Source organism: Bos indicus x Bos taurus, chromosome 12, assembly GCF_003369695.1.
Source record: "Bos indicus x Bos taurus breed Angus x Brahman F1 hybrid chromosome 12, Bos_hybrid_MaternalHap_v2.0, whole genome shotgun sequence".
NCBI lineage: Eukaryota > Metazoa > Chordata > Mammalia > Artiodactyla > Bovidae > Bos > Bos indicus x Bos taurus.
In genome coordinates, this window is record NC_040087.1 from 52,188,441 (window position 1) to 52,213,677 (window position 25,237).

The 25,237-nt window shown below is 39.6% G+C and overlaps 1 long non-coding RNA gene across 1 annotated transcript in view; it reads left to right on the top strand.

The window, feature by feature from the left end:
- Nucleotides 1-25,237, top strand: part of LOC113902446 — a 147,870-nt gene that overhangs the window by 110,004 nt on the left and 12,629 nt on the right. The window contains exon 2 of the long non-coding RNA XR_003513824.1: nucleotides 1,527-1,604. This is a non-coding gene — a long non-coding RNA (uncharacterized LOC113902446). The remainder of the gene's footprint in view (nucleotides 1-1,526; nucleotides 1,605-25,237) is intronic.

Here is a 25,237-nt window from a genome sequence, read left to right on the forward strand (position 1 = left end):
GAGTCAGACACGAACGAAGTGACCCTGCGCACATAGGCAAGAAGTTTTTGCCTGTGGCAGCTCTGCCCCAATGAGAGTTGAGTGTGAAGGTGGTGCAGCTAGCTGCTTGGCTGGCAGGGGCCCTGGCAGAGCCAAGTGTTCAGGGACACAGACTGCCTCTGCCACAGGAGTTATGGCCCTGTCAGAGTCCTTTTTCAAGCTTCTTGTAGCTGGGAATCAGAAGCCCTCTTTGGCCAGTCTTTCTCTGTATCTCTGCCCGTTCAGGCACTTAGAGAGCTCCCATGCCTGGGGTCCTTCTCTGTTGTTTTGGGAGTCAGGCATATAGAGGGGCCCCCTGGCTGGGGTCCAACTGTGTAGATCTGCACATCAGTCACTGAAAGGAGCATTCTGGGTTGGGGTCCTACTCTGTAGTTCAGTGCGTCAGGTGTTTGATTGGCCAGCCTCTCTGTTGTTCAACTGCCGATGCTGGCGTGTGGGGAGAAAAGGGCTGTGGCGATGACTCCACCCCATATATGTGACTCAACAGTATCGCCTTGCTTGCATGACTGCCTGCCTTTTCTCCACCTGCATTTCCCACCACGATCTCCTCCCTCATATCCTCTCAATCTGTCTCTCCACACTCAACAGCAGCCCTCTCCCTGCAATTGCTCCATAATCCCTAAACTCCAGCTGCCAGCCGCTGTGCCTTCCAAGGGGCCAATATTCCTGTCTGGGGTATGCATGGCTGCGGCAAGGGCTGTCTGATTCTCATTCCGTTTAGGCTGCCACAGATCAGCTGTTTCACTCTCCACCTTAAATGTTTCTCCTCTGACTCAGACAGTTGCCCGGATGTGGAGATTGGACCCCTGCTTCAGTTCCCCCATCCACTGAGGGCAGGTTCAGTCCTATTAACACTCTGTTTTCCTCCCTAGTTCTTTTGTCCTGCTGAGTTTTATGTGGTTCTGTATATTCTTTTCCTCTGGTCAGGTACTTCCTCTGCTCTCAGCTGGTGTTCTGCATGCACTTCTGTGTCTGAAGGTGTATTCCTGATGTATCTGTGGAGAGAGATGTATTCCAAGTCGACCTACTCCTCAGCCATCTTTTTCTCTCAGGCTCCAATATTCTTATTCTGCTGTGAAAACAGACACGTTAACAACATTAGTTTTCAACCTATGAACTTGGTGTATCTATCAATTTATTTAGATCTTCCTTAATTTCTCTGAGCTACATTTAGTAGTTTTCAACATGTCATGCCTATCTTTTGTCAGAATTATCCCTAAGTATTTTCATATTTTATGTTCTTGTGAATGGTATTCTCTTTCCAATTTTAATTTCTGATTATTGCTGGTATACAGAAATAAAATTGATATTCCTGTGTCAAGCTATCTTACAACTTTGTCAAACTTGCCTGTTTGTTTTAGTAGCATTTTTCTGTAGATTCCATAGGATTTTCTACATAAATAATTAAGTATGTCTTCTCTGAATGAAGACAGATTCTCTCTTCCAGTAAAAAGGAGTTAATTTCTTTTTCTTGCCCTTTTTCACAGGCTAAAACCCCCTATTTAACGTTGAATAGAAGTCTGAAGAGTGGACACCCTTGACTTGATCATGATCTTTGGGAAAAGGTATTCTGTCTTTCATGACTATTATATTTGCTATAGGGGTTTTTTGTTTGTTTGTTTGTTTGTTTTTCATTTTATATAACAATCATCTTGTGAGTCTATCTTTTAAGAGCATGTCTATAAATAGATAAATATTCCTTGCTCTTATGTTCCAAATAGTAGAAACAATGAGATTTTCCTAAATGGTTGTGAATAACTCATTTTACCTTCCACATTCTTGATACAGCTGACCATTGTTAGCCTTTTATCTCACAGTGGATATATTAAGGATGGCTGCCAGCTTTTACAGTTGTTTTTGAGCACACTAGGGGCAACATTGGAGTGTAAGCTGTTTTTCCTGCTAGGAGTCAAGCATGTCTGGCTGGCTGGGTGAGTGGGCCTGCAAGAGATCTATTTGCATGAATAAATGAAGCTTCCTGGAAAAGAACTCAAGCATAAGAAGGAAAAGTCAGGCTGAGAAGGTTTGGTTTAATAGATGCCCCAGGCATTCAAGGGAGCCTTGCTTTTACATGTAGCACCTTGTCAGACTCTCAGCCAATGTCCCTGATCCAGCACTACACAGGTCTTATAGAAAATAGGAATTAAGGATACAAGTGTCCACCACCTCTCTCTAAGACACGAGGACACTAACCATTCTACTTTGGTCTCTAGGCACAAAGTCAAAAAGTGAGCAATTCACTCTTCTTTTTCTGAAGGGAATACAGCATGGCTTTGGCACATATAAGTTTCCAGAGAGCTTGCCACATTTAGCGACATGAGAATTTAGCATCATGATTGCTTCATTTGGCAGATGCCAAGTCTCTGTGCTAGTGGAGGCAGAACGGATCTGCTCCTAGGAATTACCAGGTAAAACCAGAGGGATTTTGAGTGAGTTTGGAGGTCCAAAAATTGTGGTTGGGGGATAAAATCAGAAGAACTATGGGCTGTTACTAGTGTGTGTATGTATGTTAAGTTGCTTCAGTCGTGTCCAACTCTTTGTGACCCTATGGACTGTAGCCTGCCAGACTCCTCTGTCCATAGGATTCTCTAGGCAAGAATACTGCCAAGCACTCCTCCACCTCTAGTGTATGTTAATTCACGTTCTGTGGTAAAATATGGGCAACATATTTTGATTAAGTTAATTTAAAATACTTTTATTTTAATTTTCAGTCCAGTTTAATGAGGTGAAAGAAAAAAGATGCTAAAATCAACTACTAATCAACATATCTTTATTAAAAAGTCCTCTGATTTGGCACAATAATTATTTTCCACTATTTTTGACTATTTTTAAATGATAAAAACTTTGCTGTGATTTCTAAGTGCTAATTAATTCTAAAACTCTCTCAGGTCTGTAAATGGTATTTTTCCTCTTATTTTTTCTGGCATTCTCTAGAACATAAACTTTTTTTTGGCTGTGTCATGGAAGAGAAATGGAAGGGACCTAGTCTGGAACTGAGACAATATGAAGATTCTGGCAAGTACATGAGGGTCTAGAAAAGTATTTAGTAACTAAAATCTTTAGAACTGCATCTAAGAAAATTAATGTGTTGAAACATTAAGAAGGGGAAAAAAAAAAAAAACCTTTTTGGACCTTTGTAGCCTAATCATAGGCTATGCTAAACTATTAAATTACTCTTTCAGAAAGAATTGTCAAGAACTACAAAGGGCCCAAGGTTTCAACCTTTCTTCCAGCTAACAGATAAGCTGGCCATGCTTTGATGGAGGCTGGTGGAAGACATGACACTCCTGGGCCTGAGAGTAACAAAAATATATGGGCACAAATACTTGTCTTGGTTTCTTTTGCCTCCAAACTCCACAGAGGTGGTACAGGAAGGCTCAGATGGATGCCTTCATGGAAGTGGCTTGAGTTATAGGAGAGGAACCCTAAGCTTAGGGAACATGAATTTCTTTTTTTTTTTTTTTTAAATAATGGGCAACAAGCATGCCTATAACCTTCAAGGCTGTTTGCCATGCCAAAGTCCTTGAAAAGATAGTTCAGAATAAATGACAGTGACTTGCTTCACAAGAGGTGTAGAATCATGAGAGACTCATGGAAAATTGTCTTCCAACAAGGTTAAAAAGCACCTCACTCTTTTGCAAAGCCAGAAACTGGTCAGAATTTGTCTTTCTGAAACCAAAACTGAGACAAGTATTCACTAGGGTGCTGACAAATGTCTAACAACTGGTTGTCTTCAAAGTAAAAAAAGCCCTAATTTGTACCACTTGCTGATTTTTCACAGTGCAGAAATTCCTGTCATGACATTTTAAACTACCAATATAATCACTGAACATGGAGTTAGGAAGAGATGTACAGTAGCTCACACTTGTACAGTACTTCTACCACACACGTATAATAGGCAAAAATAATCTCCAGAGCCTGGATGACACTAAAATTTAGTAAAATAATTAGGAAGTGATGAGTTTTGAATATTTACTACCTTTCAGTTTAATATATTTAATTATGTTTATGTAATTTTTAATATGAACTATCTTTAACAATTGTCTTGCAAAATTTCTGAAAATTGAACAATTGGCTGTTGCAAGCCAGCCTTAACCAGCTCTAGTACCCCACTGTTAGGACTCCTCCTACTTAATTAATTGAGTTCCACTGGAGATTCTTCAAAACCCAGTCTCTTCCATGTTTTTTCTGCTAGCTTATTTAAAAATCCTTTTTCTTGGTTTATTTAAAGCTAAAATGATATTTGTGCAACCTGTTTATTTTTCAGTCCCATGTGGTTAACATAAATAAATCTGATCTACTGTATCCAAACTTAAATTATGTTAGAAGTAACTCAAATTAGATAACTTTGGGGGTTCTCTATCATTTTTAGAACTATGGGGTGAGTGTGAGTAGAAAACCTGTTTGACTTTTTCTTGGAATTTGATATTTTTAAACCATCCTTTTTTCCTCAGGATTATATAAAGAGAACTACCTCTGCAAAGTCTGTCAGAAAATCTTGGGAGAAGTCTTGGGTTCTTTATATTTTGAAAAGAAAATGCGATTGTTATGTGCCTCTCCTTTCTCATGATCAGTATACACTCATTATTAAACATTTCTACTGCTTTTTTTTTTTTTTTGCTATGTTGGGTCTTTATTGCTGCCCATGGGCTTTTCTCTAGTTGTGGCCAGCTGGGGCTATGCTTTTTTGTGGAGCACAGGCTCTAAGGTGCATGGGCTCAGTAGTTGTGGTTCACCACAACTGGGAAATGTTCCCAGACCAGGAGTTGAACCAATGTTCCCTACACTGGCAGGTGGATTCTTATCCACTGTACCACCAGGGAAGTCCACTATGGTATTTTTAACTGGAAACCATAACAAGACTACCCTAAGGGCTCTGAGAGAGGAAAACATATCCATATTCTGTGTGAATGTATAACCACAGAATATGGTTACACATTTTTGCTTGTAGTGATAATATATACATTATAGATTAGTGTATCTACAATGTATTCATGTATCTATTAGATTCTCACTTATAGTGATAATACATACATTTTGGCTATTGTGGTAGTCTAGAATGAAATTGTGGGTCACACTTTACTAAAATATGCAAGAACATTTCAAATGAAAGTAATCAAATAGTTTGTTTATCAAACAGGAAGTATAACTCAGTTTCAGGAGAAGTCACTGTCAATATTGTTAAAAATGGTACCCAGAGCTATTAATATATACATGCACCAATGAACATTTTTTAAAGGTGATTTAAACTCAGACTATACTAAAAATATCAAAGTTTTCATATGTGATTATTTTATCTAGGTGGAATATCTCCTCTTTCAAGAAAGAGGAAAAGACCACAGCAAACTATTACAGACTTTGGGTTAAGTATAGCTACAGAGAGTTTCTCAAGAGAAATAATACTCTGACCACTTTATTTAATAAATCTAAACCTAATGAGAAAATAAGTTAGTCACATCACTTGGTTTGTCGTGTTACTGTCATTTACTTATTAAGGAGAAAATAAATTGCACTCATTCCACAAGTAATAAAATGCTGTAATTGTATAATATAATTGTATGAGTCTGGGCATAGCTTAGTGAGTATTTGTTTAATTTGTGAGTTTATAGAAATCATCATTTCAGTGGATTTATTTTTTTTCCCCTCAGTGGATTTATTTTGTGTCCATTTCATAACCACCATTTCAGTAGGTACACTTTTAATGATTAACTGTTATCTGAGGATAGCAATTTTAAAACTGTAGAAGACAATTTAATATCTCATGTACACAACTTAAATTCACAAGATAGAGCCTGTTGTGTGGCTTATTTTGTTGGTCTATGTTTATCGCTGGACAATCTGTTCCTTTGGGGAGATATATACCAGCAGCTGGGGTGAGGGGCTGCTGTGGTAAGTTTCATATGATAGAAGATGTGGGTAGGGTAATTTCATTTAGAATGACCTAGGCAGATATGCAGCATAAGGTGCTTTTGCTAAGGAAAGATTAGGCACCAGAAAATTAATAGTGCCTATCTCTGGGTGGGAGGATTATAAAGGTTTTGAAAAATAATTATTTTTCTTTTGTGTTTCTCTATTTTCAAATTTTTCTTTAATAATTATGTATGATTTGGGCAATAAGGAAATAATATCACTGCAATGTGATTTGTATTTTGTCCTCTGTAGTTTTGTAGTTTTGGTCTAATTCCATTTGGTAGAGAGATTTCAGTTTCTAGCAATATGATGCTGCGTTAGGAAAGATGAAATGTACTGGCAAAAAAGAGAAAGAGAAAGGGAGAGAAAGAGAGAGAAAGTTAAGCATGTATTTCTATTTTAACCAACCAGAGCCAGTACTGGGTACATTTTTGAGTTGTTTAGTTTAATAGCATGGTATATGCTGGGGCTGCTGGTACTGGAAAGATCTACACTCTAAGACAAGGCCTCTAACTCCAAGTTCAGCTCAATAAATCTTTATTGAGTGTTTTAATGTAGAATAGGGATCCAGAGGTGATAAGATACAATCATTGTCTTCTCAAAGAACTAGCAATGCAGTTAATTATAGGAATAGGAAAATAAAATGAATAATGCAGGGTGGTACATGTGAAGGGTCCAGTGAATGACCCAAGAGTTCAGAATAGTGAGAAATCATTTCATATTGGGATACATGAAAAGGACCGCATGAGAGGTGTGGGATATGAACGGGTCTTATTGTATGGTGACAGCTTGGGTAAATGGGGGTATGATAGAGGCTTTTGTTTGGTTGAGGGAATAGCCACAAAAGATATATAGGTAGGAAGGCACAAGGTGTGTTTGGGAGACATGAGTAATCCATTTTGTGGGCTCATGCTGGAGAGTGGTGGCAGCTAAGATTGTTAAGTACTGATAAGGTTTCATTGAAAGCTTTTCTAATATGATTTCATGAAATGCTTTGGATATAGGTTTTTTCTGTGTGTGTGTGTGTGATTTAGATTACTTTGGGGCTGACCAACTAGTCTGTATCTGATCAGGGGAATGGTAACCTGTTGTCCTGCATCTGTTTCTCATCCATGTCTTACTTATGAACCCAAAACCTTAGAATTTTCTGTAATGAATAAGAACCCAAAGACCATCTCAATTTAACTCTGACATTTTTGTCCTGGCATTCTGATGTGGAATCCTTATTAGGACTTTTACTCCACTGGAGGCTCTTAATCTACTTTTAGGGACTTCCCTGGTGGCTCAGATGGTAAGGAGTCTGCCTGCAATGTGGGAGACCTGGGTTTGATCCTTGGGTTGGGAAGATCCCCTGGAGAAGGAAATGGCAACCTACTCCAGTATTCTTGCCTGGAAAATCCCATGGACAGAGGAACGTGGCAGGCTACATTCCATGGGGTCCCAAAGACCCAAATACGACTCAGTGGCTTCACTTTCACTTTCTTTCAATCTGCTTTTGCCCTCTTAGCTATTGACTGCTAGCCATTTTGCCTCTCCACACACTATTACTCTTTTCATTTGGATGGTATCCTGATTCAAGTCATTGGTCTTAATCTAGGGTGTTTTACCATGATTCTAACTTCTTAAAAATTTATTTTTAATTAAAGGATAATTGCTTTTCAGTACTGTTGGTTTCTGCCTCACATCAACATGAATCAGTCATAGGTATACATATGTCCTATGTATTTGAGATTACTTGGGTGAAGTTTCAAAAACAACACAATGATCTCTGTTTGTTCCAAGACAAACCATTCAATATCACAGTAATCCAAGTCTATGCCCTGATAGTAATGCTGAAGAAGCTGAAGTTGAATGGTTCTATGAAGACCTACAAGGCCTTCTAGAACTAACACTCCAAAAGATGTCCTTTTCATTATAGGGGACTGGAGTGCAAAAGTAGGAAGTCAAGAAACACCTGGAGTAACAGGCAAATTTGGCCTTGGAGTACAAAATGAAGCAGGGTGAATGCTAACAGAGTTTTGCCAAGAGAACACACTGGTCATAGCAAACACCCTCTTCCAACAACACAGGAGAGACTCTACACATGGACATTATGAGATGGTCAATACTGAAATCAGATTGATTATATTCTTTGCAGCCAAAGATGGAGAAGCTCTATACAGTCAGCAAAAACAAGACCAGGAGCTGACTGTGGCTCAGATCATGAACTCCTTATTGCCAAATTCAGACTTAAATTGAAGAAAGTAGGGAAAACCACTAGACCATTCAGGTATGACCCAAATCAAATCCCTTATGATTATACAGTGGAAGTGACAAATAGATTCAAGGGATTAGATCTGATAGACAGAGTGCCTGTATGGACAGAGGCTCGGACATTGTACAGGAGGCAGTGACCAAGGCCATCCCTAAGGAAAAGAAATGCAAAAAGGCAAAATAGTTGTCTGAAGAGGCCTTATGAATAGCTGAGAAAAGAAGAGAAGTGAAAGGCAAAGGAGAAAAGGAAAGATATACCCTTTTGAATGCAGAATTCCAAAGAATATGAAGGAGAGATAAGAAAGCCTTCCTCAGTGATCAGTGCAAAGAAATAGAGGAAAACAATAGAATGGGAAAGACTAGAGATCTCTTCAAGAAAATTAGAGATACCAAGGGAACATTTCATGCAAAGATGGGCACAATAAAGGACAGAAATGGTATGGACCTAACAGAAGCAGAAGATATTAACAAGAGGTGGCAAGAATACATAGAAGAACTGTACAAAAAAGATCTTCATGATCCAGATAACCACAATGGCGTGATTACTCACCTAGAGCTGGACATCCTGGAATGCGAAGTCAAGTGGACCTTAGGAAGCATCAACACAAACAAAGCTAGTGGATGTGATGGAATTCTAGTTGAGCTATTTCAAATCCTAATAGATAATGCTGTGAAAGTGCTGCACTCAATACGCCAGCAAATTTGGAAAATTCAGCAGTGGCCATAGGACTGGAAAAGGTCACTTTTCATTCCAATCCCAAAGAGAGGCAGTGCCAAGGAAAGTTCAAATTACCACACAATTGCACTCATCTCACATGCTAGCAAAGTAAAGCTCTAAATTCTCCAAGACAGTCTTCAACAGTACATGAACCATGAACTTCCAGATGTTCAAGTTGGATTTAGAAAATGCAGAGGAACCAGGGAGCAAACTGCCAACATCCATTGGATCATGGAAAAAGCAAGAGCGTTCCAGAAAAACATCTATTTCTGCTTTATTGACTATGCCAAAGCTTTCAACTGTGTGGATCACAACAAACTGTCGAAAATTCTGAGAGATGGGAATACCAGACCACCTGACCTGCCTCCTGAGAAATCTGTGTGTAATTCAAGGAGCGGCAGTTAGAACTGGACATGGAACAACAGACTGGTTCCAAATTGGAAAAGGAGTACGTCAAGGCTGTATATTGTCATCCTGCTTATCTAACTTATTTGCAGAGTACATCATGCAAAATGCACGGCTGGATGAAGCACAAGCTGGAATCAAGATTTCTGGGAGAAATATCACTAACCTCAGATATGCAGATGACACCACCTGTATGGCAGAAAGTGAAGAAGTACTGAAGAGCCTCTTGATGAAAGTGAAAGAGGAGAGTGAAAAAGTTGGCCTAAAGCTCAACATTCAGAAAACTAAGATCATGGCATCTGGTCCCATCACTTCATGACAAATAGATAGGGAAAAAATGGAAACAGTGACAGACTTTATTATTTCGGGCTCCAAAATCACTGCAGATGGTGACTGCAGCCATGAAATTAAAAGATGCTTGCTCCTTGAAAGGAAAGCTATGACCAACCTAGACAGCATATTAAAAAGCAGAGACATTACTTTGCCAACAAAGGTCCATCTAGTCAAAGCTATGGTTTTTCCAGTAGTCATGTATGAATGTGAGAGTTGGACTGTAAAGAAAGCTGAGAATTGATGCTTTTGAACTGTGGTGTTGGAGAAGACTCTAGAGAGTCCCTTGGATTTCAAGAAGATCCAACCAGTCCCTCCTAAAGGAAATCCGTCCTGAATATTCATTGGAAGGAATTGAATTATTGAAGCTGAAACTCCAATACTTTGGCCACCCGATGCAAAGAACTGACTAGTTTGAAAAGCCCCAGATGCTGGGAAAGATTGAAGGCGGGAATAGAAGGGGATGGTAGAGGATTAGATGGTTGGATGGCATCACCGACTCGATGGACATGAGTTTGAGTAGACTCTGGGAGTTGGTGATGGACAGGGAGGCCTGGCATGCTGCAGTGCATGGAGTCACAAAGAATTGGACATGACTAAGCGGATGAACTGAACTGTTACATTATGTCCCCTCCCTCTTGAACCTCCCTCTCACCTCCCACCCCATCCCACCCCTCTAGGTTGTCATAGAGCACTTGTTTCAGCATCCTGAGTCATACAGAAAATTCCCACTGGATATCTATTTTATATATGGTAGTATATATATTTCCATACCGTGGTACTAACTTTTGATTCCCAATGTTGAGGTCTTGTTCCAGATCCCAATCCATGGTATTCAGTTATAATCATTGATGGAGGGAAACTTAGTGCAAAATATAAAAAATGGATCCTCTTTATCCTCAGATAATTTACTGGATTGAATGTAAAAAATGATATATATGTGTTTAAATAAATTAGCTCACAAAAAGCTTATTTCATAAAATAGGCCCAAAGGGCAGTGTTAATACTAATATCCATTCATACTCTTGTTTATAAAGTTGGTGTCCATTGTATTATGCTAGTAATTAAAAAAGCATAAAACCAGTTTTGCAAATGTTTTTCAACATTTTTCTCTTTCCACCTATTCTCCTCATTAACTTCTACTATCTTCAAAAGATGATGATGATATTGTTGACTTTAATTATTAAAAATAAATATTTTTAAAGCAGCGTAACTGTGTTTCAACTTCTTCACACAACACTAGATTGTTCTGAGAAGATGGTCACTGACTATCAGTGGTACCATGGGGCGACAATACTGGTCCATTAGTGAATCTAATGCTTTGGTTCATTTCTGCCTGTCCCGGTCCCATTCAGCTACCAATACAGAGGATCTTCCCTATGCCAGCCTGCTCTCCTGCCCAGATTTTGAACTCATCCTGTCCAAGGCAACAATACATCGCTGGAATCACACATGCCTGGAGATGGGATCTATAACCTGAGTGCCATGAGCCATCTGTGAACCATCCTCAGCCATTAGCTGTCTCCCCCAGCATGTGTTTGACACAGTTCCAAGACAAAATTCTTACCATCGCTGTAATCCCGTACCACCTTCAGAATGCATATTATGCTTCTAACCTCAGCCTCTTGTCTGGAACCCTATTCTTCCTCAGCCTTCTCAATCCCTTTCCTGGGAATTCTTGCTAGTACCCTGAGAAGGGCAAAAGACTGGTTCAGGACACCAAAGCTCATATGGCTGTAGTTCTAAGATGGGCCACCCGAATATCCATATCAGATTGATTGACCTGGAGTTTGTCTCCTTTCTTCGAGGTGTTTAAAGTGTTATTTCCTGTTTAATTCTGAGGGGTATATGAAGAAATACATATAAGAACTCATCTAGTGTAGTAAACATTTATGACATTTTTATATGTAGAGGAGCAAGCAAGGAGTTTAAGCAGTTAGATATGAGTTTCCTTCTTTTGGTTTGTGACACCAGAGCTGTTATTAATCTGAAAGAATCTGGGGCTTAACTAATGCACAATTTATTTCTGCAAACTGTATGTCTTTCTGTGTAGTGGTTTTTAAGTACCTGATAACTATATCTTTGAACCTTATAGTATTATGTTTTCAAAAAAGTACTGGCTTTTCATATAAAACAGATTGGACCAGGTGCCCACCCAAATCAGACCATTCTAGAGAATATTTGAGATGCTTCATGTAATTCACTGAATAAGTTGACTGAATACCTGCCATGTGCAAGGCAATATGCTATAAGGCTGCTGCTGCTGCTAAGTCCCTTCAGTCCTGTCCGACTCTGTGCGACCCCATAGACAGCAACCCACCAGGCTCCGCCATCCCTGGGATTCTCCAGGCAAGAACACTGGAGTGGGTTGCCATTTCCTTCTCCAATGCATGAAAGTGAAAAGTGAAAGTGAAGTCACTCAGTCGTGTCTGACTCTTCGAGACCCCATGGACTGCAGCCTACCAGGCTCCTCCATCCATGGGATTTTCCAGGCAAGAGTACTGGAGTGGGGTGCCATTGCCTTCTCTGATGCTATAAGGCAGGTGTTCCCAACTCCAGTATCTAATGCCTGATGATCTGGGCAGAGCTGATGTAGTAATAGTAGAAATAAGTGTTAGTCGCTCAGTCTTTTCCAACTCTTTGCCACCCCATGGGCTGTATAGCCTGCCAGGCTCCCCTGTCCATGGAATTCTCTCAGCAAGAATACTGAAATGGTTAGCCATTTCCTTATCTAGGGGATCTTCCCAACCCAGGGATCAAACCTGGGTCTCCTGCATTGCAGGCAGATTCTTAACCATCTGGGCCATTAGTGGAAGCCATAGAAATAAAGTGCACAATAAAAGTAATGCTCTTGAATCATGCCAAAACCATCGCCCCCACACACCAGTTCGTGGAAAAATTTTCTTCTCTGAAACCTGTCCCTCATGCCGAAAAAGGTTGGGTGACACTGTAAGGAATATAAAAATGAGTAAAGCATAGTTCTGGCTCTAGTGTGAAAGAATTAAGACAACCACACATAGACGGGCACAGAATAGGGTAGCCAATATGATCTTTAAAGGACAAGAAAGCAGTTTTAATAATAATGATATGATCTCAGTTTTTTTTTTATCCTTGGCTAAGATAAAGAATAATTATATACTTAAGGTGCAAATTATTTCTGGCTTAATTATCTCTATCAGTTTGAAGGAGCATACACTCAGGTGTGCAGACAGATGCCATACTTCCTTGGGAGCACTTAATCTATGTCTTTTTATGGGGGTTGGGGAGGATATTCACTGATTTAAGCTGATGTTACATTCTCTAAGAACAAGGTGTCAGAAGACCTTTTCTCAAACTGTACTTCAGTATCTAAGACCTTTGCCTGAATGTTCTTCAGCAGCCACAAAGACAGCCTAGCTGATGACAAAATCCACATCTTTGTGTTAAGCTAATTTAGGGAAGATTTTATCACCTAGCTTCACAGTGCAAAGAACATTAATAATTCAGTGGTTTGTATGCATTTCCATTCATTCTCCTTGCCAAGCTGTTTATACTGCAAAGCAACGGTGAAGGAATGGAGGAGTTGGGAAGAATATAGTTGATGTACATTCTGGTTGATGCAGTGGCAAATCATCTGCCTGCCAGTGCAGGAGATGTGAGAGATGTGGGTTTGCTCTCTGGGTTGGGAAGATCCCCTGAAGTAGGAAATGGCAACCCACTCCAGTATTCTTGCCCAGAAAATCCCACGGACAGAGGAGCCTGGCGAGCTACAGTCCATGGGGTTGCAAAGAGTCAGGCACCACTGAGCAACTGAGCTCTCCTGGGTTGGAGACATGTTCGTGTGGTGTCTTTTTGCCACCGTGTCCCCGTGCATGTCTCTCAACCCCTCTTTTTAGAATGCCTGTGGTTTCAGCAACAGTGAAAATCCAGTGGCGCTGAGGAAGTGGTGGGGTTTGTTAGTACCTTATGCCTTTAGCAACTCCTCACTGATGATACCCTGCATGTGATCTCTAAGTTATTAATCTTTTTTTTTTTTTTTTTTTTAGTTTCTTTTCTATGCTTTGGTGCTGGTAAGAATAAGGTTTAGTGTAAAATGTCTTTTTCTGTGTTGAAACAAAGACTTTAAAAAACGTAGACTTTGAGGGAAGATTCCAGAGACTTGGTCCCTTGGGAACTACCCATCTGTGAAAAAATGTTATTTCTGTTGGACTAGAGACCTGGCAGTAGCAAAATGGACTGCCACTGCGAGCCATTTTTTCTGTCTCACTGGACAGAATAAATGGTTTCCTAATTGAAGCTATGTCATGACATGAACTGTAAAATGTGGTAGCAATAATTTACTCTCAGCTTAAAGAGATGACAGAAAATTGTCTGCTCTTTTTAAAAGCTTTCTTTCCCCAACTAGACTGTGAGATAATGTTTCATAGAGGAATACTTTCTGCAATATTATTTATATATTAAGTGACATATTTTGCAACTTTTTAAAAGGATGAATTAAAAAGTATTGTGTGTGTGCTTTTGAATAGCATCATTTTTGATAAGTGCACCAGAGTTTCTTGAGCATAATTTCATTTACTGTGTATTTTAAATTCATTTATTATGTCCTGTAGGGCATAAACACTATTGCTGCCTTTAGGATGAAGTCTATAGGAAACTTGCCTACCAGATATTAAAACATGTGTATAGATGTAGCAACTACACACATACTCTCTCTCTCTCACACACACACATACACACTTTGTCTTTATTAACCACTAACACATCTGGAAATTTAGGGTAATAGCAACTGAGGAACTTCAGAAATAATAGGAAAAATAATTATTCCAAATGATGTTAAGATACTTGTTAATGTAGTTAGATCTCTATACCATGCCTTTCACAAAAATACATCCCAAATAACTAAAGATCTAGGCAGTAAAAAAAAAAAAAAAAAAACCCAGACTGTAAGAATACCAGAAGAAAATGAATGAAACATAGGCTTATAATTGTGGGATGGTGAAGGGCTTTCTCAGTATGAAATAAAACTAGAAACTATAAAGAAAATCAACATATTAAAGATTTATTTGAAAAGATAAAAAATAAGGGTAAAAGATAAGTGAGAGGTTGAGAGAAAAATATATGCAACAAACATGTAAAGACAAAAGATCCAGATTATCTTACTAACATTCAATACTAAAAATTTGAAAAAAGATAATCAGCCAAATAGAAAATTGACAAAGAACTCAAACAGGAAGTTAGTGAAAGAAGGGGTATAAATGTCCATTAAACTTATGAAAAAATGATCCATTTCAATAATTATTAAACAAATGAAAATTAAACAATAGCAAGATACCTTATCACCCACTTGATTGGCAACATTTCAACAGATTGATAACATGCACCTTTAGTGAGGGAAAATGAGCACTCTCATAACTGTATTGATGGGAGTGAATATGGGTATAGCTTTTTGTAAGACAAATTATTTATCAAAATTAAAATATGCATGACCTTTGATCCAGAAATGTCATTAGGAATTCCACTTCTAGGGGTCTATCCCACAGAAATACTAGCTTGATTACACACAAAATAAATGTCCATGGATGCTGACTGCATTGTTTACTAGTCAAAAGTTGGCAGAGAACTCTCAATTAATAAGACAATGGTTAAATCAATACAGAATATTCATTACAGGAAATTCATATAGCAATTAAAAAGAAAGTTATATTAAAAAGAAAGTTGTATTGAAAAGGTTCATATGTACTGACTTGGAGAAATGTTCATTGTCAGTAAAAAAAAAGAATACATTGCCAAACCATATTAATAACCCAATTCTATTTTAATTTGGGGGAAACCAACAAAAATATATATTCTTATAAGCATAGGATAAAATCTGGAAGAATGTAAAATGATCTCTCGATGGTGGCTACAGAGCTGGATGCTAAAGAGAAAGGAGAGAAGAGAAGGCATTTCACTTATTTCATATCCATTAAAAGATAAAAGTGGGATTATGAGTGATTTTCTTTCTTTATCTTTAACATCTCTTCAGTTATCAACTGGAGAAAGCAATGGCACCCCACTCCAGTACTCTTGCCTAGAAAATCCCATGGATGGAGGAGCCTGGTAGGCTGCAGTCCATGGGGTCGATAGAGTCGGACACGACTGAGCGACTTCACTTTCACTTTTCACTTTCCTGCATTGGAGAAGGAAATGGCAACCCACTCCAGTGTTCTTGCCTGGAGAATCCCAGGGACGGGGAAGCCTGGTGGGCTGCCGTCTAAGGGGTCGCACAGTCAGACACGACTGAAGTGACTTAGCAGTAGCAGTAGCAGCAGTTATCAACATGTATTACCTGTATTACTTTGGTATTAAGAAGCCAAATTAAACCTTGAAAAGATAATTCTTGAAAGATGGAATGAAAAGATGAGAGAAGGGAGGCAGGAGGATAATTTAGGAGACCTTGAATGACCTGGGAAGGATGTGAGCCACTGGCCCAATGCAGAGACAAAGGGGTTGAGAATGAAGGGCTGAGGTGAGACTCTGAAAGATGAACTTGAGTGGAGAGGTCAGGTCTGGCTCACGGGTCACCACCAATCTGAGTTACATCCCTAACTGCCAGTCCAGAGCTCTTCCCCAGAGCCGTGAAACGTCCCATGATCCATCATACAGGCCACACGCTGAGGCCTTCAAGGACCAAGATTTGGACACAGGCACACCCAGAGCACACTTATAGCAGATAACAAAACCCAGGTTGTCTGGTTCCTAAGGAGGAATCATCTCAGTTCTGATTTCCCACTTACATGTTTCCACATGAGACCAGATGAAAGCAACATCATCTTTGCCAAGGGCCCCTTGGGCTGTTTTCTGCCGCTCGGTGACCTGAAGGTTATGCACCATTACATCAGCCTCCTCCTCAGGGGCTGGCAAGCAGCTCTCAGGCTGTCTCCAGGGAAGCCAGCTCTCCTTCCTTCACTCTGCTTGATCCTGATGTTTGCTGTATGTAGTCTGCTCAGTTAAGTTCAGTTGCTCAGTCCAGTTCAGTCGCTCAGTCGTGTCCGACTCTTTGCAACCCCATGGACCGCAGCACACCAGGCCTCCCTGTCCATCAGCCTGTACTAAAATCTTCTAGTTCCTTTTTACTAAGTTATGCTCATAAACACGAGACTTAACCCACCTGTAGTCTGCTCTGACTTCCAGCATTGTCAGCTGCCCTGCAGAGTCTTCATGAACACTGTGACCAGGGCATGTCTTACCTTTTTTGAGTTATTTCAGGCTCCTGGGCACACCTTCCAATGTGCATAACAGTCTGCTCACCACAGAGTAAGCAGTGTCATGTGATGGAAACTAAGTTTTCACATGGGGCATCTCCCTGATGAGCCTGTTCACTTTTTGTTTGTTTACTCAGAAACAGATGTTTAAACATCTGCTTAAATGTTGTGAAATCTTTTCCCAGATTGGACCTTTGATTCTTGCAGCATAATAGGGAAAGCTCATGTTATGAGTAGAGGCAAATTGCATGTTGAAAAGGAGAATTTAGTAGAACAGCTTTTCCAGCATTTCAATGAAAACAAATACAGTGTTGATAAAAATTCATGTATGTGATAGGAAATGCCTTTGGCTGTTTGAAGCTTTAAAGCTCATTAGTATATTATTACCTTGAAACTTTTTTTAAGTTTTATGGATATATAGAGTGCTACACATAAAATTTTACGGAAAATTTTGAATGAAATTTAAAGCACTAAACAGGTATGGTAGAGAAAATATGTACAAAGCATTATCCCTTTTTTTCTTCTCCAGTAAAAGGCTGGGCAATCTTTCTGATTTGAAGTTATTATATTTCCACATCAACATCTCCAAGGAGCTGGCATATTGACCTATGAGCATGTAGCAACAGTCCTACCGCTTTGCTTCTGTAATGCAATAGATGAACATTTGGCTTATACAATTAAGATAATCGGGTTACTACACAGAGCTAATGTCTTACTTTGAATTTGAGTGATTTCTGTCTGATGTCACATGGAAGAAAATGTAATTGTTGCCTTGTTTTAGCGGTAGATTATTTGTAGATTTTGTTGCCCTGTGGCTTATCTTTAGAAGGAATTTTGAAATTACACCTTGAGGCTTGTATCATTTTGCATATGAAATAACTGATACTATTCACTGGTAGCTTTTTTAAGCAGAAGCAGGTGACTGGATGGAAGAGGAAAATTCAGTCGGTTGTTTGCCCTCCCTGATCTCACTCACTGGTTTTGATAGAAGTTGCTTAGGCATCATGGAGAACAGTTTGGGGATGAAGAAATTATTTCTTATTCAATCTCTGTTACCTTTCTAGGCTCAGTTTTTCCAGTAAACACACACACACACACACTGAAATAACGGAGATTTCAATCCATTTTAGAGAAAAATAAAAAGCACTTATAAAATATTATTAAAACTCTCTTTTTCTGTTTAAGTATCAGCAATGTGCTATGTCAAGAGTGAAGTTAAGCTGGCGACCTTGAGGAGTGACCTCCACAACGACAGTGCTTTATTGTTCCTTCATGCAGCTATCTGATGGCCATGAGTTTTAGATTAGCTCTTCAGCACTCATAGAAGATCATCACTCGTTTCAGTTGATTTGAAAGCCTATCGATCTGCCCTTAGCTAGAAACCTAGCCTAGCTGTACTCAGGTTTCCCATTCTAAATTTTTAAACTTGAAGACCTTGCTTCTCATTCATTTTCAAAAACTCCATTCAGAAGGACAAAATTCATAATGTGAATATCTAATATTTAAAACTCTCTAAAGAAATCATAGCCACAGATATATGAATACCTAATATTCATAGGTATGCAATTGCCTGCAGGACATGTCATTCGTCTCTCCTCTTGGACACTTTAAACCTCTCCACCAGGGCAAGCCAGGCCATGAGAGAGTTAGATCTTGCTCCTTGTTCACATTTGTGTGTTAGGGTTTTTGAGACCCAAAGTGCTATGATACTACGAAGTTGCAAAAGTGTTTGAGCAACTTGGATTTCCTATATCTCCCAGCCTGCCTTAAGCAGATTCAGAGCAGCTACGTTCAGGATCAATTGCCTGTATCCTTTCAATTTTATTTTCTCTAGCTTCCCTTGTAATTGGCATACCTGGTATGAGGAAGAATACCTGTCCATTAGTAAGGTGCCAAGCTTGTCCCTGAGGTCAATGATGAGGTGATGAAAAACAAGTCAGAAAAATGAATGAATGAATTTTTTTTTTAATTTGGATCTCACTAGAGAATGTAGTTTTTCCTGAAAAACTACAGACTTACTTTGTTGTTGTTCAGTTGCTCAGTCATGTCTGACTCTTTGTGACCCCATGAATGGCAGCATGCCAGGCTTCTCTGTCCACTGTCTCCCAGAGTTTGCTCAAACTCACGTCCTTTGAGTTGATAATGCCTATGCGGTAAGGGAAATTACCTAGATTTTCCACATTACGTATCTGATGTAAAGAGGAGAAAAGCAAACGTTGGTCATCTGAGTGGCTCATACGATGCCTTTGATAAAAATAATTAGGTAATTACTTAAATTTTCCATTTGTTTTGTCTGTAAAATCATTGTCTTCATCATGGGTCAAACTTTGGTTAATGGTCAGCGGGTATTTTGTTTTTGAAGGGATTTTAGTAGCATCAATGGCCAAATTTGTTTTATTTTAGACATTCTTGAGTGAAATAAAGATGCCTGCCCCCATCTAATTCCAAGACACCCAGTTCATTAACTACGAAATCTAATGAAAGTCACTCTCAGTTATGTTAATAGAAAACTGTAGATATGCTACTTGTTTACTGGCTTTTTGTAATACAGAAAACAAAAGATTATAGCTTCCATTTATGCATGTGAAAGAGGAAATGGTGACGTTTTTGCTTTGTCTCAACAGAGTAATTCCTTCAGCTCATTTTCTAAACCCTTCTGCCAGAACAAGCTGGTTCTTCTGGGAAGACAGAACTGCCTACGGGCACATGCCCCCATCTGTTCTTCTTTGCAAACATGCTTTGGTCTTTTCTACACCCAGCCAGTGGGCTCTAGGGATACCCAGTGCAGGTGGCCAGGCAAGGTCTCAGCCAGATAAGAGAGCATTTAGAGATTTAGAGTTAAATGTGTGGTTATAAGAAAACAGTTACAAAAAAGAGTTTGCCATAACAAAGTTATTTCTCTGCTTCCACTAATGGCTCACAGTTTTCTGTGGGCTCTGTACTCTGCTTTATAAATGTTCTTCTTGGTCTTTGTCATCTGTGTTCAAGATAGCCTGTTTGTGTGCTATTTGTGCTGCATAATTCATGCAAATAGTTGAGGTATGTGGTTCTCCAATTCTTTTGTCAAAAACGTCAACTAACAACCATTCTTCCATTTTTGCTTTCTTGCCTCACTTACATTTCAACTCTTACTGAGAAAATACACCTGAATTCCCAGAGCATTCACTACACAGGCAGCACCCAGGTGCTTGTAAGAAGATAGACTGGAATAGAAGGAAATTGATGTTCCTTCCTTTTTAATAAAGAGTTCCAAGATTTTCTTTTCTCTTAATAATCTTTCTCTTTTGGCTATTCTGTCTTGAAGCTACGAAGGCACAATATGTGAACTCTAGTATTCAACTCCCATCTAATATTTTATTTTGATTAAAAATTGTAAAGCTTATATGAAATTCACCACAATGGGGTTTTGTCATGTGGGTAATGAGGACGCACAGACTTAAAATCATAGAACCCAAGAGTCAGAGTGATTGATGCAATCAATTCAATCCTTAATTCAATCCCTTCATTTGTCAGAGAAAAAAGATCTAAGAGATTCATAAAGTGTGTTTACTTCCTATGGCTATAAGGTTGGACTTACTTAGGAAGAGGATGAATTGGGGAAATTGTGGCAAAACAAAACAACAACAAAAAGCCAAATTCACCATCTATTCTCAAAACCAATATTGCTCTGGTTTTTACTTGGTTGTTGTTGTTTAGTGGTTCAGTTGTGTCCGACTCTTTGCAACCTGTGGAATATAGCACTCCAGACTTTCCTGTCCTTCACCATCTCCCGGAGCTTGCTTAAATCACATCCATCCAGTCGGTGATGCCATCCCACCGTCTCAACCTCTGTTGTATCCTTCTCTTCCTGCCTTCAATCTTTCCCAGCACCAGGGTCTTTTCCAATGAGTCAGCTCTTAGCATCATATGGCTAAAGTATTGGAAATTCAGCTTCAGCATCAGTCCTTCCAATGAATATTCAGGGTTGATTTCCTTTAGGATTGACTGGTTTGGTCCAAGAGACTCTCAAGAGTCTTCTCCAACACCACAGTTCAAAAGCATTAATTCTTTGGTGCCGAGCCTTCTTTATGGTCCAACTCTCACATCCATACATGACTAATGGGAAAACCATAGCTTTCACTATATGGACCTTTGTCAGCAAAGTGATGTCTCCGTTTTTTATCTAGTTTTACTTGTTTTGTATTTGTATAACATCCCCTCTAGGGTACCTAACTGATCATGGTCTCTGAGTAAATTATTAAAATTCATGCTTCCTACATTGGATACAATTATATATATTATATACAGATCTCCGAAATCTAATGGTATCACATTCTCAGCAGTTCTGTTAAAAGTAGTTAAGCTACATCAAATAGTGTATCATTTAAAAATGATACCTCTGTATAGTTAAATTCTTTTTAGGACATTGATCTGGAATGATAGCCAGAAGTTGTGGTCTGAATGGAATTAATTTTCAAATTTAGCAGGTATATACTTTTCACGTCTCCATCCCACTAAACAAACTGAAAGTTAACCTATGGTGATAGAGAACTTAATGGAAACTTGGAGTAACCTTTGCTTCCCTGTGGTTAGACCACACCAGAGTGTGACATATCTTTTTACACACTAGCCCTCAGCCTGTCCAGCTGCCTTTTCTGGTACTCACTTCATCACAAGTTCCCTTCTGCCTTTCCTTTTCTGTGCAGTCCCGAGGCTGTCTTGGCCTCTTCACTTGCCTCCATTACAGCATTACTAGATCCAGAGCCTGCCCAAGTTTGCGGCAGGCACATCCTCCAGGCTCCTCTGTCCATGGGGTTCTCCAGCCAAGAATACTGGAGTGGGTTGCCATGCTCTCATCCAGGGAATCTTCCTGACCCAGGGATCAAACCCTTGCCTCTTACGTCTCCTGCGCTGACAGTCGGTTTCTTCACCACTAGCGCCACCGGGGAACCCGCCTCCCAAGAGGTACATGTATAATTGCTAGGACCTATGAGTATGTTGTTACCTTACATGGTTAAAGAAACATAGCAGATGTGTGATTAAGTTAAAGATTTTTCACTGGAGTGGTAATAATGTATTATCTAGGTGGGTCCAATGTAATCACAAGAATTTTTATAAGGAGAGACAAAGAACAGAAAGAAAAAAAGAAAGGGTAGTGGCTCAGTCATGTCTCAGTTTGAGACCCTATGAACTGTAGCCCACCAGGATCCTCTGTCCATGGGATTCTCCAGGCCAGAATACTGGAGTGGGTTGCCATTTCCTTCTCCAGGGGGTCTTCCTGACCCAGGGATTGAACCTGGGTCTCCCACATCACAGGCAGATGCTTTACCCTCTGAGCCACCAGGGAAGCTGGAGCTGTGTTAACAGAACCAGAGGTAAGAGGGATACCCTTCATACATTGAGGAAGGAGCCAGAAGCCTAAGAATGCAGGCAGCCTCTAGAAGCTGGAAAAGGAAAGTAAACAGACTCTCTCCTAAAGCCTCCGTAAAGAACTGGTCCTTTCAACATCTTGATTGTAGACTTCTGACTTCTTGAACTGTGGAGTGGAGTGGAAGTCACTCAGTCATGTCCAACTCTTTGCGACCCCGTGGACTGTAGCCTGCCAGGCTCCTCTGTCCATGGGATTCTTCAGGCAAGAAGATTGTCGTGGGTGGCCATTCATTTCTCCAGGGGACCTTCCCAATCCAGGGATTGAACCCCGGTCTCCTACATTGCAGATTCTTTACCACCTGAGCCACCAGGGAAGCCTTAACTGTAAGAGAATAAAATTCATGTTGTTTTAAGACACTAATTTGTTATTAGAAGCTAATTAGAAACTAATATAATTATTGCATATATTGAATACCTCTCAAGGTCTTAACATGATAAAAGGTATTATTCATTGTAAAAGATAATAATACATTTAAACCCTTTTCCTTAGTACTGTGTTTAAATAGTAAATGTCCTTTTTAGAAGTATATTTCTAAGCTTGTTTCAAAATATTTTTCTAGATAAATCTTGTACCGTTTTCTATATTTTATAATTAATAAATGTATTCACTCAGCTTATTTTTATTAAATATGTACTGTCTGCAAAGGAACATAGAGGACATAAATGTTTATGACGTGGACTTTGTTTCCAATGGATTCATGAGGTTAATCCCTAGGAGTTCATGTATGTGTTCATGCTCAGTTGTGTCTGACTTTTTGTGAGTCCATGGACTATAGCCTACCAGGCTCCTCTGTCGTGGGATTCTCCAGGCAAGAATACTGGAGTAGGTTGCCATTTCCTCCTCTAGGGGATCTTCCTGACCTAAGATCAAACCTGTATTTCCTGTGTCTCCTGCATTGGCAGGCAGATTCTTCATCACTGCACCACTGGGGAAGCCCAGTAACTAGTTTATATGCATAAATACTATTACCCAAGGTGGCGTACTATATTCATTTTCTAGAGCTCCCATAAGAAAGTACCACAGATCGGCAGCTTAAACAACACACATCATTTTCTCACAGTTTTGGAGGCTGGAAGTCCAAGATCAAGGTGTTGATGGAGCTTTTTTTTTTTTTTTTCCCCTTAGGCTTCTCTCCTTGGCTTGCAAATGATTGTCTTCTTCTTTTTTTTTCTTTAAATGGTTGTCTTCAGCCTTTGCCTTCACATGGCCTTCCTTCTCTGCATGTCTGCATCCTAATCTCTTCTAATACGGACCCTACTCAAGTCTTCTTGCCTGGAAAATTCCATGGACAGAGGAGCCTGGAGGGCTAGAGTCCATGGGGCTGCCAAGGGTTGGACACAACTGAGAGACTGAGTGCATATTGAATTAAGGCCCACTCTAATGACATCATTTTACCTTAATTACCTCTTTAAAGATCCTATTTCCAAATACAGCCATAAATGAGGCACTAGAGACTTGGACTTCAACATATGAATTTTTTAATTGAAGTATAATTCACAAAGTTGTGTTAGTTTCAAGTGTACAGCAAAGTGATTCAGTTTTTCATATGTATATGAATGATGTATGCATGTATGATATATGCTTGCACACATCATTTTGAATTAGAGTTTTCTCCAGATATATGCCCAGGAGTGGAATTTCTGGACATATGGTAGCTCTGATTTGAGTTTTTAAAGAAACTGCCATACCATTCTCCACAATGGCTGCACTGATTTGCACTCCCACCAGCAGTGTAGGAGGGCTCCCTTTTTTCCACACCTTCTGCAGCATTTCCTGTTTGTAGACTTTTTGATGATAGCCATTCTGACCAGTGTGAGGTGATATTTCTTGTACTTTTGATTTGCATTTCTCTAATAATTAGCAATATTGAGCATTTCCCCTGTGTCTGCTGGCCATCTGTATCAACACATGAATTTTGAGAGAGCATAACTCAGCCCACAACACACAGTAAAGGTCATAAAAGATGCAAATAAATTGCTTTGGGAAAATTCAAAGCAGAGTGAGATACTCCAGATACTGCAAATAAAGTTCACTTAAAAATCAAATGACTGACAAAGAACTTCTTTTGCCATGTGTGATTACTTTTAAGGCTGGGCCATCCCTCCCAGAGCACACTGAGGCAAATGGAACAATCCTGATGAAGTAGTGTGGAAATGGTAAATAAAATTGTGGAGCATGCTTGTGTCCTTTTATGAAAGGCAGTCATCATTGTGCAGTTTCTCAATTCCATTCCCAGGTAACAAATAAAGCCAGCGGCTAACAAGCCTTCTGATGAATTGGCCCTTTAGAAGTAAACAGATTCTCTTGTGCTCTTAGAATTGTCAGGCTTACAGATATGAATGCATCTTTGTGGAGGCAAAAACAAGACAACAAACAAGCAAAAATTTAAAAACCCATAGCAAAATATTTTGAAACGCTTATTGTTCTCATAGGAGAAGCTGTTTCAATAGAAGGAGGATGATATATTAGCGTGTAAGGTGAGCAAAACATGCTATGTTCCTTAGAGTCCTAACTGATATGTTCCAGAGAAAAGATCCACCCCAAATTTAAGTCAGCTGCAGCCAAGATGTAATCCTGTACCTATAGTCTTTTCATTGCCCTGTCAGTAAAGTGGGAATTCTCAGAATGGTGGGAACTCACTGGAGCTGGTGATTTAATCAACCTAATTTGACCCATATTATTCTAGTGCTGCAGATGGAAAAATGTGGACCTGGGCCCTGGAAAGTCCCTGCTAAGGGAGGTAAGATATGTACACATGATAACTCACTCATTCATAAATGCTAATTGCTTCAATCATGTCCAACTCTTTGTGACCCTATGGACTGTAGCCCTCCAGGCTCCTCTGTCCATGGGATTCACCAGGCAAGAATACTGGAGTGGGTTGCCATGTCCTCCTCCAGAGGATCTTCCCAACCCAGTGATCAAACCCTTGTCTCCTATATCTCCTGC